Below are 16,476 nucleotides of genomic sequence, written 5' to 3'. Positions count from 1 at the left end.
CATTCTTTCTGTTGCTGGCCCTGCATTATGCCAAAGCATTCCTAACAAACTGCCAGGGAGTTTAATCAAGTCATTGTTTTCCTTTTGCATGTACCTTACACAAGTGGCAGATTTTCCATCATTTGAAATCTTTAAATCAAGACTGGATGTCTCTTTCTAAATAATATGGTCTCTCTCTACCACGGGATATGGGCTTGATGCAAGAATTCTATGGTCTGTATTATGCAGGTTAGCCTATGTGATCATAATGTCCCTTCTGGCCCAAAGTCTATGGGGGAAATCCTGACCCTACTGAAGTCAATGGAAATGTTGCCATTGACTTCAGTGGGGTCCAGATTTTATCCTGTGGATCTATGAATCTGTACAATAGCTACCTTTTGATAACTATTTTCCCAACCATCTGTCTCTACTAATACTTGAAATATTTACTAAATTCCTGTTGTATGCAGTCTTACACTCAACATACTCCAGATGTTCTCCTCTCATCCTGTTACATTCTTTCCCATCCCTTCCTCCCAAGAAAACCAGGATGTCAAAATAACAAATGCAACTTTTACATTCTCAGCCACTCATCTTCTCCAGACTCCAAGGCATCTTGCCTGGTTAATTAACTAACCCTGGAAATTTAATTTGAGATTTTTTTTTAACTTGAGACAGTGCTCCTGGGCATGCGAAATGTCTCTATGAATTACAGTATCATTTTATAATGTAAAGAGCCTGCTGCCTCATTGCGAGATACCCTACATCCCTAGAAGGAGCTGGAGGAAAGGTCAGTCTGGGAAGGGGGAAGAACCCAGACCTCCATTGAGCAGCGGTGGTCCAGGGACCAGCGCAGCAAGCGTGTGCCTGGGGCGGCAAGCTGCGGGGGGCGGCCTGCTGATCGCTGTGAGGGCGGCAGTCAGGAAGCCTTCAGTGGCGTTTCTGCGGGAGGTCCGCTGGTCCTGCGGCTTCGGTGGCAATTCGGCGTTGGGTACGCTGAAGGAGGGACCAGCAGATCACCCACAGAACCACCACCGAATCCATGTGACTGGCGGACCTCCTGCAGAAACGCTGCTGAAGGCTGCCCGACTGGCATGCTTGGGGCAGCAAAAAACATAGAGCCGCCCCTACCACTGAGGCTCCACTTCAGGAAAGCCATTGTGCCTCGCGTATTTGGATCCTTTCCTTCCTGCCAGCCCTCCTAAAGAATTCTCCTGGTGTGTGGGGGTTGTTTACTGGGGATCCAGTAAGGGATAAGCTTCAATTCTTTACAGCATTACAGAGTATCTTATAGCACCCTTCTCCCACCAGAGCAGGTTATGCTTTCGCTGAGCCAGCTCACTGCCTGAGGTAATTCTGTTTGAGTTCTCTCACAGAATCCAAGGAAGCAGTTTCCAGCAGGGTTAGCTGTCTCATTTTAAGCCTTCTTAACACCACAAATCAAAACCTCAGACTCAGGCCGAGCAGTCCCTTCCCCAAGTCTGTCCCTCATACCAGTAACTTCAGCAACCCAAAATTTCCTGGCTCTTTTCTTCACCCAGTCTCCTTTCTGCCCATTTGGCTTCTGGAGCAATTCCTCTCTGAAGTAGCAGTACATTGGGAGCACTGCCCCTGACCCCTCAGCTTTCTGGAGGGTGTTGCAGTCTCCCCTCCCCATTTCCTGCTGCCCTCTTTTATAAGGATCAGCTAATTAAGGTCTGGCTCTTTTCTCGGGTGCAGCTGGTGGGGCTAATCAGTCACGCAGCCAGCTGCAGACCTCTGAGCCCAGAGAAATAATATGTCTTACACCTTCACAAAGGCCCAGTGCTTGGAACACAGGTAGAATTTCCCTCTGAGATCATGGTTCATAAAACACACTCCCAATTATCTAAAAGGGACTAGCATACCTCAGTGCCATGATGTGGTAGGGTCGGTTACAACATAGTTACAATTCTGTGCCAATGATCATGCGCTTTGAGACATTTAAATCTTAAAGATTTACAACAAAAAAGTGCAAGGAACTGAAGTTTCTAGAACTAGATGAATTTGGAGGTAGCGATCAGATCGCAAAAATCAAGAGCAGGATTCTCAAAGGGCTCGGCCTGGGCTGAACTCAGCTTCAGTTGAAGTTGATGAGAGTCTTTGAATATCACAGTCAACAAGATGTGTATTTATCTGAACATGGTACCATCTATGCACTCAAGAACTAATATGTGGGTGCCTTTGATAAATGTAAGTTTGCCAGTGTCATACTCCTCCCAAAAATATATGTCTATTCTTGTCTATCTCTTTGGACTAAAAATGTTATTAAAATCTAGGAGCAGCTTTACAGATAATAGACCAGGTTCTGATCGAAGTAAGCACATGACCCTGGCCCCACTGAAGCCACACACCCTGGTGTGAGTGAGCCCAGAATAAGTCCTGATACTTGTAGGATTTCTCATGAATAGAATATGAGTATCTTTCCAGGGCCACCCAGGAGAGTTACTATAGATATCCATGCTTTAGCCAGTGAAGATGAAGGGTGAAAGTCTTATCAAAGCCCTGGTTGGGGTGATTTACTTGGGGTTGGTCCTGCTTTGAGCCAACCTCCTGTTGGACTAGATGACCTCCTGAGGTCTCTTCCAACCCTAATCTTCTATGATTCTGAATCAGATTACTGCTAACTTTAAATCATTATAAATATACTGATGAGGTGATGGCTGTAAGCCATGTCCACTCGGGGTGGCACTCTGACCCCCCCTCTGGTGGTGACTAGGCCACCTAGAGATTGCTGAGCTGCTACAGCTTTGGCTAAGAAACCTGGTGTCTGCATTACATGACTGCTAGATACCTCCCAGCCCAGAGCATATCAAGTCTATATATATATTACAGCATTTATGGTACATTAGAGATGCTGACTTACAAGCTTAGCCATTTTAATTCATGTGGAAGTGGTCACGTGCAGAGTTCCCTCCCTAAACATAATGTGCAGCATGCCATGCTTATTTCATGTAGGAGGAATGTGACATCTCCACGACATGGGAAAGAACTGTAAGCCTCCTATCAACGAAGCAGTGCTCCCTGTCACACTTCTTTGAGGTCCAGAGTTTGTTTTTTACTTCTTTCCTGTAGCGTAGTTGGAAGACCACAGCCCAGAATAAGATTACATTCCATTCCTGATGGTAATGATGATTCCTTCCAAGCCTTGTAAATTACAGTTGCCCTGTGTCTGTCAGAATGCTAGACGGTTACCAGGAAAAATTCTGTGACAATCGGATCATTTTTCATCTGGAGATTCAATTGAAGATCTGTCTACATTATTCTGGCAATTTAATTTAATCGACAGAACATTAAACTATGTCACATTAGTATTAAAAATAAATGGGCTAGACCCAGCTTCTGAAAATTGGGGGTTATCTTTTTTCCTGTGTCTCTTTCAACTCTGCTATGCAAAGCCTCCCAGAGCACAGGCAGCAAAAACCTAACAGAGAAAATGTCACTTTAAATTGAAGAGTTTATCGCTTCAACTTTCTTTCTCCATTTTTCCTGGCTCACTAGCCTCTTTCAGCACAACCAGATCCCTCATTAGTGACAAGGCCTACAGAGGAAACCAGTGAAACTCTCTGACAGTTTAGTCCCCGATTTTTACAGATTGCCTTTAGGAGTTGAATTTGTTTGATAGAAAGAGCAGAGAGCCAGGATGAGTAACGGCTGTGGCTAATTTTAGCACCAAAACTTATTCAACTAAACTGAGATGCGTCATTATTCAAAAATCCTCCCACATAGATATTTTTACTTATGAATAGATTTGGGGGTGATTGGGTTGTTGAAAGAAGCATAACCCTCAAAGATCAGATCTAATTGTAGTTTCAGTACACAATGGTTTGTTATATTTCAGGGGAAATAAATTTTTTTTTTATTTGTAATATCAGATGCCAGAGTCACACTGAGACAGAATGATTGAGAGCTGATGTTTTAATTTTAGTGTCATCATTATTCCATGGGATGAACAGAATTGGTTAGAGTCCTCCTAAATGCACACTTCTCTCACCCTCCATTGAGGACAAGTACTTTTTGAAATTAACAAGTTCTCAGTGTAACTGTACAGCTCATCACTACATAATCTGTTCAGTAAATGAGGCACTTAAAAACACTGCCTCCAGCAAAACAGAATAAGTAGACACTGCCTGGAGAACATAGCAACATATTACAATCAGATACCTGCAGTCATTCAAGGCCGTGTGTCCGTTTAATTGTTTGTTTAGTGCTTTGCACAGCTCTAAAACCACCGCTTGAAGGAGACTGCCACAGAATTAGCCTCATCATTTGGGCAAGGCTTCTTGTAGTTCAGCCCCGTGTCACATTTTTCCCAGAAGTGTGGAGTGGTTCTGAAATGGTGTTCAGTTTCAATCCAATTCTATAACAGGCCGACAAGCATGGTTTAGGGTTTGCAAAAAACAGGAGTGATTTGAAATGGGGGTCAGATTTTATCTGAACTACCAGAGTTTGGAGGCAGGCAGAGCAGTGGGAAGAACAGACAGTTCTGATTTTTGCCCATCTTGGGTTAGAAAGAAATGCAATCTGCTTTCTTTCATAGACCCTCTAGATAAGCTGTAGTTACCTCTAGCAGAAGTAAAGAATATGCTCTACGTCAAAAAACATATACTCTCATACTCATATTATACAGAAAGTCAGTGTTGCATAGAAGATCAAGCATTCAGGAGAGCTGGATTATATTCCCAGCTCGGTCACAGGATTGCCGGATGACGTTGGGTAACTGCCTCAGTTTCCCCTTTGATAAAATGGTGATAATGCTCCTTAGTAAATGACTAATGATGTATAATGCTTTGAGATCTGCAGATGAAAAGGGGTAGTTTTTTATTGTTATTATTCAAGATTAAAGACATAAGATAGCAAAGGCTTGAATGAGAATGGACAGGTTGGTTGCTGCACCATACTGCTCCTACCAACTAGCTGTAGAAAACAGCAAAGAATAAAACTAATGGAAAAGGGGCTATTTTTAAAGTCAATAAATGGATGCTAAGAATACAAATCTTAGTCAAGGAAAAGTACATGACAGATCTATGGCCTGATGGTAAATGGAATGACTGCCATTGACTTCAATGAGTTTAGGATCAGGATCGTAACTACTAGATAAGACTCACTCTAAAACAAGAAACTGTCATCCACACACAGGTTAATTTCACCAACTCTTAGTGTTTAGACTGTCATATGTCACTGTAATTATAAAGGGCTGTCCTTTCTTGGCTCTTATTTAGACTAATTCCAATTGCAATCAAAGGTAAGTTGCCTGTAGAAGGATTTCCTGCTCAACAAACATATCGGCTATGAATTCTGCCCTACCCAAACTTTCATCTGTTTCCCCCTGCATCTGGAAATCTCTAGATCTGAGATGTTTCTAGATACCAAAGAAATTGCTCAGTGAGCCAGAATACTGCAAATATTTCTCTGCTGACAGTCCCACCTGGTCTAGGCTGGCTGCCTTCACCACCTCATAGTCTTTGGCCTGCTCATTGCTCAGTGTCATATAGGCCACTGGAGCCTCGGCAGCCAGATAGGGAGCGAGCTGTAGGGCACAGGATGCTCTATCCCATCCAAGGCTACCTGCTCAAAGGTTCAGAGGAAGGCATCCAGGTCATCAGCAGGGCCCATCTTACACAGGCCCAGTCCCATTGCATTGGTGCCATCACCCCCATCAGACTCACCAGTCTCCGTAGGAGCTGCTGGTGCACATTGGCCTGCTCCCTCATAAAGTCCTGCAGGGTTTCTGTTGTTCCACCTGCCAGGAGAGTAAGGCCTGCCTCTCCAGTTGGTGGGCTTGCTGGAAGGCTTGCAGCACCTTTTATATCTCCTCCTGCTGCTTTGCTAGCCACTTCAGAGTCCCCTCCATATCTGGGCCACCAAACTCTTGCACTGACTTCAGATCCCAAACAAGCCCACATGTGTAGCAAGGCAAAAGCTGGGCCACTCTGATTTCTGCCCCTGCTTCCTTCATAAATCAGTCAGGGATGCCTCGGGTTGATGCAAACACCAGTGCTCTTTATTTACAGCTGTTTCCTACCACTGCCTTACGACCTGTGTACAAGTTTTTTTAACAGCCAAACTTTGCCAGCAATAGACTAGAAGGACCCGACCCGGGCCGGGCCGGGCCGGGCTGGGCTGGGCCTTTCTCGTCTCTCTCTCCCCACTCATCTGGTGTCCTTCCTCCCAGCCTTTATAGTCCCTGGGCTAAATAGGCTGGCAGCTGTTTCTTCTTGCCAGGCAGGCACAGGACTGTTCAATCAGCCCCAATCCATTCCTCTTGATTGGGGCTGGAGTGGCCAGTGGCAAGGGGCTTACTCAACACCCTGTCACATCCAAGAACTTCTTTAAACCATCCTTAGAAGCCTTTCTCTTACTGAAATGACAAAGAACTTTGTTTTCAGGTGACTGAAGTCCACTACACTGGATCATCTCTGTGCAAAATTTTGCATATTTCTTCTTTCATTAACTCACCTCATTACTCACTGGGAAGAACAAAAATCTGCAACTTTCCCAAATAATTAGCAGTTGCTGTAATTGAAATCATCTTAGTCTATTTATCCAGTAATACCTGACGATGCTAATGACAGCAGAACATTATTAGTTATTGTCCCATATTTCATATGCAATTATGGAACATGCAGTTTGCAATCCAGCTTGTGCAGGAATAAACTCCTGAATGAGAAGCACGGAGGCTGCAGGCCATTCCTGTACATTTCACCATGACTGCACTATCAGAATTCACAGACAAAAATCTTCCCTGCCTTCGATCAAAGGAAAATGTGAAGAGCCATTTAGCTTGATCTTAAGAAAGATTTTGACATAGTTAACGGCAGGATATTAATTACCAAACTTCAGCAGCCAATGCTGCTCTGATATCACTCTTAAATCATTTTGAAGTGACCTTGCAGAATGAGGGAGAGGGGGAAATGACCGCCGAGTGTGAGACTAATCTATGTTCCATCACAGTCCAAACACCAGAGGAAACCATGAGGTTCTTTGCCATTGGTGAGATATGTGGATGAGCTGGATAATGAACAGTGACAGGCAAACGTTGCTAGGTTAGGAGGATTTTATGTAATCTACCAGATACATTGGTAGACATCCCACAATGATGAGACGCCCCACTGAACTGTCTTAGCACAGACTTCTATCTTGCCATCACTGTTGGCCCCAAGTAACCCTCCTACTTATTTCAGTGGGAGTTTTACGGGAAGAATAATGGTAGAATATGGTCCAAAGAAGTAAAATCACACAAGCCAGCTGTAGGCACACATGGAGGGTGGGCCTAATTCTGCTTTCCTTGAGGTCAGCATACATATAGGATAGTAGCCCTGGATCCTATTAGCTAGGTCCTCAGCTGGTGGAAATCAGCTCAGGATCTGTCCCATAATAACTAGAATTAAATCTTATCTTAAGTATAAATATCTCTATGGCTTGTTACACTATCCTAGAATACATATATTCTTTGCTCTTCAGCTGTACATCATAGCTAGAACTCTAGATACTGTGAGCCAGCTCCTTAGCTGATGTAAACTAGTGTAGCGCCACAGATTTCAATGGAGCTATGTCAGTTTACACCAGCTGAGGATCTGGCCCTGAATGTTTTCTTTTGTTATTCTGCACTAGATGTACTATACACAGGATATGAAGATCCAATGGCCAGGAGCCACATTTTAAGTGGTATTTAGGCGCCTAAAGAAGCAAGTGGGCACTCAGGCACTTTTGAAAATATTCTTAATAAATGAATGCAGCGTCCAAAGAGATGATCCAAAAGTTGACCATATCAGCTACTTACACATTGCCCTATGAAACATGCCTTCATCACACAGATTTACTCCTTTGGCGCACTAGCTTCTGAAACACAGTGCGACTGCTTCATTAAGCTCGTACGATTGTCAGGTACATTAAATATGAAACCTATCCCTTCCAAGATCATGTAGCCAGTCTTCTCTTAGAGAAGGATGAGCCAGCACATCAAAAATCGCTTGCCCTACATTTTCAAAACATTTCACGCTGACTGATTTCTATCAACCCTCAGTTTCTGAGCAGGTCATTTAATCAGTGAGGACACTTTGGGCCTGGACAGTGGCTTGGAAATGTTTGACTGTCTCATTGGCTGTTAAGTATAGATTTCACTGAGGGGATAAGGTGGGCTTCCTTTTCTTATTGTTAAGGATTGTCACACAGAATTTCCAGCTGAAATTTACCATATGCCTTGCTGAGAGACTCTCTTGGGCTAACTTCTAACTATGCTGTATTTTTCAAGCCATGTCCTTGGCAGCCTCTTCTCGGACTGTTCCTTGTGCCCAAGTAGGGTGAACAATCTGCTTCATACACTGCTCCCTTTGCTGGGTGTGCCCTTGTTTATCGGGCTGTGGTAGAGAGTGGGTGGGACTGGGGCCCCATCTCTTCTCACCCCTTTTTGGGCACCTCACTCCCCATGGGGAGGAACTAAGCAGTCCCCCAGAGCACAGCACAGATTGCTCTTATGGGTGGCACTTGTGAATCTAGGCAACTAAGGGAAGCTTTTTTTGGTCACTCCTGTGCAGCTGCACATGGGGGAACCACATAATCTGGCCCAATATTTTCACAAAAAAAATGCACATTTCAGTACTTAGCACCCCAGAACATGAAACCCTCTCTCAATGCAATGAGCAGAACCTCTTTACCAGCTGATAGCGACGGTGACATTGAAGTATTGGACTGCGTGGGTTTTGCTATCAGCAAAGCATGGGATTGCTTGGGTTTTGCTTCTTTTGCATGAAAACCATGTTGGAGGAGAATAACAGCTGAATCTGGAGCCTGAAATAAGCCAGAAAAAGCTAATGCTGAACATAATTGATAAGACTTTTTACAGACGCTGGCCATTTTGCATGGTAAGTTGAAGCAGCAGTCACTAGCGATCGCTGAATGTTTGCAACGTGTCTTACATGCTTTTATCCGAAGATTAAAAACAGCAAAAAACTGTTTAACACCCAATGGGAAACCATAATTGAAACAATCTGGATACAGAACTATTAGTGAAGCAATCCCAGCTTCCTCTTTTCAGTCACCAGGAATTTTGCCAGAAGGTAATTCTGAAGTTCGAGAAACTCGAGAAAGTTCGTGAAAAAAACACGGTGGAGTCACCAAAGCAGCACATGAAGTGCTAAGGTGGGTGAAAAATGTACTTGTGCCACTGACACGTCACTTGAGCCGTAATGATTTTGTGAGCCTGACTGTGAACTTTTCTGCTTGAATCATAATATAAATAAGGAATCTGGTGCACTACAATTTTCAATGCAGTATTAGCAGCCAAACATGAGTCACTTAAATCATACGACATTCCCAACTTTGGCAAATACGTAAATATGGTAATGATTGAAATATTATGCCACATCAGTCACAAAAACCAAAAGCAATCCAGCAAAAGACAACTATGTCTTCTTCCACCCTTTGTCTGTCTTCTCCATTTAGATTGTAAATTCTTTGGGGGCAGAAACTGTCTCTTACTTTGTGTTTATGTGGAGCCTGTTATAATGGGGCCCTGATCTCTGCTGTGGCCTCTAGGTGCTACAGGTATGCAAGTGAATCATAACAACAAAAATAATAGTAGGTACTAGAATTATTTACCACTGTCTTATAAGCAAATTAGTGATCTCTCTCTGGCACCTTATAAAGAAGATATCACAAAATACCTTATGCCATCCAGCTGGTAGTTCCACTATCCCTTAGTGTAGTTTATAACATTTTACACCAGCTGAGGATCTGACCCCATGAGTCTAACTGTGATATTAACCAAACCATAATGAGTCAAACAGTTATTTGTGACTGTGGAAAACTGGTTCAATAGCTGTTTGTCCGACAAAAACATATTATGTTTCCTTCGGCCTGCAAGAGGACTTTGATATACTGTGCATCTTTGAACATTGCCTGAAAAAACAACAGCAGCCTTTCGTTTTGTCTGTTGTTACAAAAAGGCAGGAGATAGCTACCACCTGTCTGTCTAGATTTTTATAGCCTATTCATCATTGTGGCATCTGAACACGTTTGCTCAACAGTCAGTAGCTATACCTCAGGAATGTCAATTGTCTCCATGTCGTTTTGACCTTTCTTCAAGCACAGCTTAGGAAATACACTGACCCACTTTTTACTGACGGCGATTTTATTCATGGCTATAGGCTCACCAAGAGCTGTTTCACAAAACACGTTGATGCAATAACTAAATCCAAAGGGGAAGTGCATTCTTTACCTGGCCAATGACCGACTAAGTTATGGGTGCAAACTGAGCAACGCAATGAGTTTAGAGGTTTATCTGGATAACTCAGAGAACTAGTGATATGTGGAATGGAAAATCACTGGAACCAACCAACCGTGCTAAATACCTAGACATAAAAATGTTAACTAACAGCATTAGTGCAGAGTACAGCTGTATCTGAATGAGTCAAGCTCCTGTCACAATGAAAAGTCTCTGTAGGAGACAGAGAAAGATTTTACTGTGTTTCCCCTTCCCTGCCCTGGGTAAATTCAACTAATGGACTCTTGCCATGTAATGCAGTCTTAGATCATGTGAAAAGCTAAGAAAAGCAAAACTCTATTGTTTGCAACAAAAAAGGTTGTTTTCACGACATACTGTATCTTGGCAAGGTTAGCCAACTGCAGTGTAATTTGTCCAGATAGAAATAACCTTATGGTCTGAGTATGATGGTGTTAGGAGGAACGTGCAAGTTCATGTTCTTAGAATGTCAAACAACTAGCAGCTGCCAAGGCTCAACCCTGTGGATTTAGAAAGCACATACTGTGGGTATGATACTGCTCTGGATGTGCATTGCTTGCATATTGTGAACTTGGTACAGTATATATATGCACAACTGTACTAGCTGACTGTGAGTGCAGTGCATGTCTGGCAGCAGCCTCAAGCCCTGTTGTGATAAGCAAGAGTGAGAAGTGTATAGTGTGCAATCAGTAGCATGGCCCCATTCCGTATTTCTTACAGCACTTCTTAGGAAATCACTGACTCACTTCTTACTGATGGTGATTTTAAGAATTCCTGATTCCTAATGGAAAGGGCTGTATTCTTTGGTATCAATATTTTTTCAAAAAAATAGATAGGGCCAGATTCTCAGCTGATGCAAAGTGGTGTAGTTCCATTGACCGCAACAGGCCAATTAATACCTGCCACAGATCTGTCCCGTAGTGTTTAAACCAGTACAAGAAGTGTGGGGGCAGATTACTAAGTGGGGTTCATGCTAACAATTATTAGACATTCTTTGGACGTACCACACTTCAAATAGAGCTGGATGCTGTTTGCTACAATGAAAGTGCACTGCAAGGGACTGAATGGTTAAGCAAACGGTAAAGAACCTTTGACTTTGAAGTCACTGGTTCAAATCCAGCTCACAGTACTGCTGGTTGAAACCTTCTACCATATGAGATAATTATGCAGTGGCTTTACTGGGCAGGTACCCACATCACAAAAGGCATCTACACAGCTAGGGTGATCAGATGTCCCGATTTTATAGGGACAGTCCTGATTTTGGGGTCTTTTTCTTATATAGGCTCCTATTACCCTCCCACCCCCGTCTCGATTTTTCTCACTTGCTGTCTGGTCACCCTATACACAGCTGGCAGCTTTTACTCTATTGAGGCCTCTATTCTGTGTTTCAGGGGCTAACCTGAGCACAAGAACTTCACAGGATAGAGGTGCCAGGCCTCTCCAATCCATGCCCAACAGAATCATCTGTCTCTGGAGAGGGCACTAGATGTTGCAATGGAGGTAGTGGGGCTGGGAGGAGCCAAGAGCTCCCCATATTTGTGGTGTGTAAGGTCACTGCCATGTGTGACTTTTCGTGTTGAGGTGGATGCAGAGATTGAGATGGTGGTGATGAGGGAGAGAACGAGCACAAGGATCCTTCCCACATTGTGCACATGTCCTCACAATCTTCCTTGCACACACCAATTAGCAGTGAGTCACTAGCAGCCCTTTAGCCAATGCTTAAAGCATTTATAACCATAGATAGCATCTATTATGCTAAGATACCTACATTTCAATCAGACAGAGCCAGATCCTCAGCTGGCATATATCAATGCATCTCCATTGCTGTCAAGTTAGCATAAAACCCCTTAAAACAAATGAAAAATGAAATAGAACTGTGCCACAGAGTTTGGATCTGGTACTAGATCTTAATTTGAAGCCACTGTCACTGTGCCAATGTATGTCAGCTGAAGATCTGACCCACTGGGACAAACCTGGCCTGTAGTTGCACCCACACAGTGGTGATGATTGGAAGGGTCTGTCAGGGTATGGCTACACTTGAAATTTCAAAGCGCTGCCGTGGCAGCGCTTTGAAGTGTGAGTGTAGTCGGAGTGCCAGCGCTGGGAGAGAGCTCTCCCAGCGCTGCACGTAAACCACATCCCTTATGGGTGTAGCTTGCAGCGCTGGGAGCCGCGCTCCCAACGCTGCGGCACTGGTTACACTGAGGCTTTACAGCGCTGTATCTTGCAGTGCTTAGGGGGGTGTTTTTTCACACCCCTGAGCGTGAAAGTTGCAGCGCTGTAAAGTGCCAGTGTAGCCATGGCCTCAGTGTCACTCAGTGGTGGGTGTTATTGAAAGCCAGATTTGTCTTGTAATCTGCTCTAGGAGGTGTAAACCGGCTGCTGCTGTTACAAATCCAAATAGAAAATCCATCAGACACAAAACAATGAGGAACTGAGATCTGGTACCAGATATACAGGGGAGTCGCATCTTAAGCGGGGGTTAGGTTCTGAAGTCAGTGCATAAGGCGAAAATTGCATATAGTCCAACGCTCATTGAGTGGAATCGCCCACACTACAGGTACAGTGTTTAAATTGTTATTTTTCTCTTTTTTTGTTTTGTTTTGCAGAGCATGTATTGTTAAATTCGCATAAATTAAATGCACCTATGATGCGACTTCATTGTAATCTTTGCAGCTCAGTCCTATTCCTCATTTCTGTTTGATTAAACAGTTCTTATGCTTTAGTCTAGTCTATGGGCCAGGTTCTGAGACACCCTTACATATGTTACTTGAAAACTTTACTCCATGAATGGTCCCATTGATTTCAGTGAGACCACTCCTGGTGTAAGGTCGGGTTCAGGTTCAATGGGAGACTGGGCTTTACAATCTGACCACTTTCTGAACTGTATTTCCTTAGATTGTAAACTCTTTGAGGCAGGGATGGTCTTCTGTGTTTGTACAACACCTCACCCTGTTGGGCCCTGGTCCATGGCTGGGCTCCGGGGTGCTAATGCACTACAAATAATAAATAAAAATTGTCAGTGTCTGCTGTGCCTGATGAACCAGGTAGAGTGCTGTGATTCTTCCATTCACAGGGAAGACCAGATTGGATCAAACGTAAGCACACTGGCAAAGTCTAGGGAAGGTTGTGCTGATGTTGCCTGGGTCTGACATCTGTTTCTGGGACTGAAGCGCATGTTGAAAAACTCAAGAACAAGAAACGTCGTAAAATAACCCCCTAAATGGAGTCCCTGGGATTATGCAAATTAGATTCTTCACACCTCTGTTGCTGCCTTTGCCTGATGGGTCCCAGTTAATTTGGTGTCTGTTGCCTTCAGTGCATTATTCCAAATCATATTGAAAATTAGGCTTTTTTTACCCTCTTCAATACATACACATACCCCATGCCAACATATCGCTACACTGGAACAGCCAGTTTCTAGATAGAACAAAACCAGCGCAGGGCATGTGCTGTGAATGATAGAACCCATGTTGCAAAGGGAGCAAGTGTTTGGAAAATGCAGTCAATAAAGCGGTTACTGTCATTGTTCCAAATCAGAGCCATGACAATAGATCATTAGTGATGGGGAAAGCCAAATGAGGGAATACATTGTCTGTCCTGCACTACAGCATGCAGTCAACCACAGCCTGCAAAAGCCTAAGCAGTTAAAATAAGTCTCCTAAGGATTCTGCTTGAGTTTGTACATTCCTTGGTGTCGGGTAAAGCCACAGGAATGTTAGTTTGACAGCATGTAAACAGCTACACCCATTCCCTTTGCAGTGTGGGTCTCTGTGAAATAGTGCCCCAGCGCTGCCAAAAGCCACAATGACTATCAACAGTGTGAGTAGTCAAGTAAAAGCACTTTTCCACAGTCGAATGACCAGATTGTCAAGAGTAGTGGCTAAATTGATTGCAGCTCCCCCAGATAATTTCTACCAGAGTGATGTTATTGTATTGAAATGGTAATGCATAATGTATGGCTGTGCATCTCTGCAATAAACATTTTGCATTTAATTTAGAAATCTCTGAGTCATTAGAAAAGTTCTCTCATTATGTTTCAGAGACCTTTGTGGAATCAGCAATATTAGAGTCTTTACACACACTAAAAAAGTTAAACATGGAGAGGATTAGAGCCGTGCCAAAATCAGTGAAAGCAGTTCAGGATGTGAATGTCAGCTAGCCGCTCAGAGCCTGGCTGTCTCGCCATCTACAGCCATGCGCTCTAGGGGCCTGATCTTGCTAGGGGCTGAGTCCTCCATTGCCAGCAGGAAGTCAATAGAGCACACTGCACCTTGCAGGATCAAGCCCTAGAGCCAGGTTCCAATGCAACAGGGTTATAGCAATAAGGTGCAAAATAAAAATGACTAATGATCCTAATGCCTTTTCACAGGCAGACTTTCCATGGAAGTCAGATCCCTGCCCTAGCTTCTCCTTACCTTGGCTGAAATCCCTCCCCCCAATGCAGAAAGTCAGCACATGGCTTGTATCCCACTAAGGGTATGTCTGCACTGCAGATTTCACTAGGGCTCTGATACAGATTTTAACCCAAATTCTCCTGCTGTCCGCATATACAAACCTTTTACCCCGGTTTATATGTGGTTGAACATTGGCTTGCTTGCCTCACCAGAATTATAGCTTGCAGCCCAGGTTTTGCTTTAAGGTGGGCTCTATCCCACCTACTTTGCAGCGTGAATGAAGTTAAGCCTGGGTTATAGAGCTTGGACTGCGATAGTCCTCCCATAATTCCCCAGGGGCTGTATCTTCTGGCCCATGTACCTACTCAGTCAGGGCCGTCCTTAGGATTTATGGGGCCCTACGCAGTATTATTAAACTGGTGCCCCTACGCCCAATGGCAGCCCGAGCTCACAGACCGGTGGGGGAGGGGGAGGAGGGACGAGACAGCAAAGGATAACGAGACGCCCAGCCCTCCTCAGAGTGGCAGAGAGTCACAGTTCCCCGCAGAGACCCCCATACCCTCTCCCTCATGCAGAATGGACATGAAGAAGGTACCTAATTAAAAGCACTAAAATTTGGGAATAAAAAATGTCAGTCACAGGTTTTTTGATATGCCCTGAAGTTTGTCAGTGATTTATTTGCAAAAACTTTGTAGTAAGGGTGAGTCAGCTATCCTGCTGAATTCAACCTTACATATAATGGAAGCAGCTCTTCTCTGTTTTACATTTTCTTAATCAGTATTTCTAAAATGAATTTATATTTTAAATGTAGTCTTAAGCCATCATTCCAGATTACTACATATTTAACTCACTGGAAGAAAGACATTATTTTAAATTAATCAGAGAGGTTTAGTGTGTTCATAACAATGTTCATTGCTTTTAGAAAAAAAAAACACTAATTTACTTTGTGTGATCTCCATAACAATAGGCATGTTTATGAAATTTTACCAACTTTAAAAAAATATGTTTCCAAAGATTTTAGGTATAACAAAGGATTTTATGTCTTACTAAGTTACTGATTTTGCTGGAGGGTTCTCTTAAAACTAGTTCATCAGATAGTCAGAAGTAAAGAAAGGGAAGGGCTTTGTCCAGCTATCTGGAAGGGAAGGGCTGTTGTCCCTTTAAGGGCTCTCTTCAGTGGGCGGTGGGGGTAGAGGGGGCGAAGGGATGGACAGAAAGGACAGGAAGACTTGAAAGCACTTTTTTTTTAGCTATAGTAATTAAAATGTGTATTTTAGATAAGGGTGGTCTTGAAGGATTTATTTAAAAACCTGTATGTCTGAAGATCCAAACATTTAAGGCTAAAGATGATTGTGCATCTAAAAGTCAATGAAAGGATTTTTTAGAGATGTAATTTTATAATCTTCACCAGCTCACTAATGCAATATTTTTAAAGCAAATTTTAAACTAAGGTCCTGTAGCCTGACATGTTTTGCGTAAATATTACATTAATGCACAACTGTTTTTGTCAGTAGAGTCAGAAACTGACAGTATAAAAATTTATTTGGGCATAAGCTTTCGTGGGCATCTGATGAAGTGGGTTGTAGCCCATGAAAGCTTATGCCCAAATAAATTTGTGAGGGTATGGCTACACTAGAAACTTCAAAGCACTGCTGAGGGAGAGCTGCCGCGGCAGCGCTTTGAAGTGTGAGTGTGGTCGCGGCACCAGCTCTGGGAAAGAGCTCTCCCAGTGCTGCACGTACTCCACATCCTCATGGGGATTAGCTTGCAGCGCTGGGAGCCGCTCTCCCAGCGCTGCAGCACTGTTTATACTGAGGCTTTACAGCGCTGTATCTTGCA

This window comes from Gopherus flavomarginatus, chromosome 8 (assembly GCF_025201925.1).
Source record: "Gopherus flavomarginatus isolate rGopFla2 chromosome 8, rGopFla2.mat.asm, whole genome shotgun sequence".
NCBI classification, from domain to species: Eukaryota; Metazoa; Chordata; order Testudines; family Testudinidae; genus Gopherus; species Gopherus flavomarginatus.
This window is presented reverse-complemented; position numbering follows the sequence as displayed.